Raw genomic sequence first — 4224 nt, 5'->3', positions numbered from 1 at the left:
ATAACATGGGCAACACTTTCTAGCGGAGCTCTGCAGCATGGGCAGTCTTGTAGTATCTTGTTACATGCGTGCCATTTCGAGGTCATCTCGCGGACTGGAAGGGTTCCGAACCTAAAATGTATATACAACATCCTGTCCCATGGGACCTGGATTATATCTAAAAAGGGCTCTAGATATCTAGTTTCTTTTTGTAAATAAAATTCTATTGTTAATCTGCCCACATTAGGTTTACAGCTTTCCCGTTGGTCCACCCGTTCCCAATACAATCATTTGAGCTTGTCTTTCCTTGGGGGTTCCTGCCTTTCCCAGTGACCTTGGAGCCCTGTAGCTGTCAACATTTTTCTAACATTAGAAATACAGCCAATTTTGTGGCCAGGATCTAGCTGGATAATCTCAGTAAAGGCTTCAGCGTAGGGGAGAAGCTTTGGAGTCCGCCTAAAGTGAACAATGTGTTCTTGCCCCTATTCTTTTCTCACTAAATAATAATGCACAACGTTCACTGATGATATCGTTCTCTTATCAAGAACGTCTACAGGTCTGCAAAATCCTTTAGCCAAATGTAATAGTTATTGTACTTACAAGGGCCTGGAAATTAACATTTTGGTAGCAAAATATATAGCCTTGATCCCTTATAGGTCATTTAAGGGTAATCGTGATATATAGGCCCTTTTCGATTGGATAAGGTTGAGAGCTGTGACTACTTGGGTATAAAAATCGTCAGTAGATTATCTTGGGGATCACAAATAGAGAAGAGTGGATATATTCTGCAGCATATGCCAGGCCAATTTATGATACTCCAGCATGCGTCAACCACCAATTTCTGTATCTCCAGCTTTGGAGGTTTATAAAGCAAAAACTCAATTTGCAGCCCTTTATGGAGCTGAGTTTTGAGTTTATGTAAATACATCAATGCTGGTGGTAGAGTTATCTCTAATTACCAACAAAGTACTCCTTTAATAACATTATTTTTTATATTAGGTTACTCAGAATTGAACATTTGGCTGCCCTGAGATGCCTTTTGCACTGGATACAAATATGGACTAATGATAAATTGGCTCCCTATCATCATGCCTTCCTGAAATATTGAAATCTTGTACGTCCAACACCATTCCCTGGCTTTGCCATGTAAAATATTTGCTAGTCACATTAGGATTAGAAATCTGGTGGATGGATCTAAAATCTTTAATGCCTCAGATGTGTCTAATATATCCATTAATGGCACATTGTTATACTGAAAGGAGCACACTCCTGTGAAAGACCTATTATTACAGATACAATATAAACTATTTTAATTGGGTAAATTGCCTGCGATTTTAGTTGACGGCCACAGAGAACAATACGAATATTGGAAGGCACTTGCTATTAATTTTGTATGCTGTACTTTAGGTTATTTGTGATAGAATTGTTAGCCCTGATGAAGTCAGTGGTATACCTACCATAGCCGAAACAATTGTTGGCTAAATTTTTGTGTTGGATGCATTGGACAAATATAAAGATTGAAAAAAAAAGTGGAGAACACATCTACATCAACTGTTTGTGGTGACTTGTGATTTGCACATTGGAGCTCTGGATCATTCTGAATGTGATTGGGGGCATTTTGTCTCCTGTTTGGAATTGTGGAGTGGCTGCTTGTTATCTCTTGAACACAAGTTCAATCAATCAATCAATCAATCATTTTTAATGCGCGCTACGCACCCTTGAGGATCTCAAGGCGCTGGAGGGGATGGGGAAGAGGGAGCAGCTACTGATCGAAAAGCCAGGTCTTGAGAAGTCTCCTGAAGGTCAGTAGGTCCTGGGTCTGTCGCAAGTTGGTGGGAAGGGTGTTCCATGTCTTGGCGGCGAGGTGTGAGAGCGATCTGCCACAGGTGGTTGTTCGGCGGATGCATGGGACGGTGGCAAGGGCGAGGTCGGCGGAGCGAAGCTGGCAGTTTGGGGTGTAGAAGGTGAGTCATTTGTTGAGGCATGCTGGTCCGGTTTTGTGGAATGCTTTGTGAGCGTGGATGAGGAGCTTGTAGGTGATCCTCTTGTTGACTGGAAGCCAGTGCAGGTCTCTCAGGTGTGTGGTGATGTGGATGTGGTGGAGATTCCGAGGACGAGGCGAGCAGAGGTGTTTTGTATGCATTGCAGTCTTTTCTGGAGTTTCACTGTGGTTCCTGCGTACAGGGTGTTGCCATAGTCCAGCCTGCTGCTGACAAGGGCTTGTGTGACCGTCCTTCTGATTTTGGTGGGACCCATCTGTAGATATTGCGGAGCATGCTGAGGGTGTTGAAGCAGGAGGAGGAGACATGGTTGACTTGCTGGGTCATAGAGACCGTTGAGTCCAGGATGAACCCCAGGTTGCGAGCGTGGTTGGTTGGTGTAGTGGCGGTGCCCAGCGAGGCCGACCACCAGGAGTCGTCCCATGCGGAAAGGATGGAGCCGAGGATGAGGACTTCCGTCTTGGCAGAGTTCAGTTTCAGGCAGTTAGTCTTCATCCATTTTGCGACGGCCTTAATTTATTGGATATTTTTTCTGGACTCTGTGAACTCAGGTCTTAATGAGTGCTGTCCATGGGAAAATGCAATCGTATAGGAAAATTGGACCTTTCTTGTAGAACTTTATTTGCATGAGCCAGTACATAGATATTTTGGTACCCGACCATTATAAGTTAGAACTTTGACTGAAACAACCGTTCTTTATTCTTATTTCTTCGGCTCTATCATTTGATATAGCGTTGTTATTGATATGTTTTTTCTTATCTTCACTATCTGTCTCCGTACATCACCTTTTGTATGGAGATTCCATTTAACTCCCTTTTCTTGTTTATGCATTATTTGGAGCAAAAGAAACAGAAAAAATTGTCCGCGATACGATGGTCTGTGTTCTACCGAGCGACCAGGTTTTATTTAAGACGGAACTGAGTCCCGCTCGGAAAACGTGCCGCGGATAAAAAAGCCATTTCGGATCTTTCCTTCGTCTTATTTCTCCCACACGTTAATCCTAATTAGGACAGTGGGCGTTGTCCTCCTCCGTCCCTTTAAAATGTGTGAATTCAGCACACGCTGGGCTAACAGCTGAACCCGCCCTGGGGGACGGACGCTCCGGTAGTGTGGGAAACTTAAAACCGGCAAGGTAAGCCTCTTTTTCACCCCTGGCCTCCCGGTACATGCCATAGCCTCCCTTTTGCTCCTTTAAAAATATCGAGTTAGTTCCCCTCAATGTCGGGTGTGCTTTATTTTTTCATCCCACCATTTGGGAGGTCGATGCCTGGTAAATTCTTCTAGTTTAAAGAGACGGATTTTCATTTCTTTGAGAATCCAGAACTGAGGTAGCCTATTACCTGATATATATGTGGTGGTTGTATTCTTCTTTACGATTAGTTTTCGTAATGATTTCTACCCTTTAGAAACACCTGATTCTATCCTTTTCCTGTCTCCCGTTACACCTAGAGCTCCTTTATCCACCATCTCTTGGCGTCCTCGCATGCCGGTATCCATCCCGCCGAGGCCGTGACAGTTCACATTCGTTAAACCCGCTGCGGTTCTGATTACCGTTTGGTGACTTGAGGGTGAGTTGCTATATAAAGCTGGTGAATCACTGGCCATCTATTGTGGACAGACATGTTCTGTAAAATGCCATGCTTAGAACTTCGTTCGGTTTATCATTTTTTCTTCAGGTCAAAGAAACTTTGGTTTTCAAGGAGAAAAATAGTGCATTCTGATCGGAGACCACACCTTAGTAGCAACTCCCGCTCCTCAGTATTTTATACAGAGAAGTAAGTATCACACTGTAGCAGTGTTGTCCCATCTGTACGACAGGCTATTTCCCTGGTAATTATAAAATGTAAATTGTTTTGTTTTCTGCAAGGTCCCATTCATTGCGACTCTCTGAACTGCTTTCTGCTTGACGGAACCGTTCCTCCTTGAATCACGCAAATTGTCTTAAATACTATCATCTCCACAAGCGTATCAGACTGTTTTTCCGGCGACCGCTCTGTTTGAGGTAAATCCAGTTAAAGCGCACGGAGGGATAAATTCGAAATATTTAGTATACCAGCTTCTCCCCTATGAGGACTAAAAATTAGATGCAAAAACCCGTCTATTAATAGCAGCCTTGTTTTGTATTTTGTTCTTCTCCTGTAGAAACAGTGATGAAGAGTACCGAGTATCTGATTTCTGCTATTTATGTAAAAATCTTTTTCATTTTCTTTTTCCTTGACCCAATGGATGTTCGAATGAATTGATG

Source organism: Lissotriton vulgaris, chromosome 4_1, assembly GCF_964263255.1.
Source record: "Lissotriton vulgaris chromosome 4_1, aLisVul1.2, whole genome shotgun sequence".
Taxonomy (NCBI): Eukaryota; Metazoa; Chordata; class Amphibia; order Caudata; family Salamandridae; genus Lissotriton; species Lissotriton vulgaris.
Note: the sequence above shows the minus strand (reverse complement) of the source record.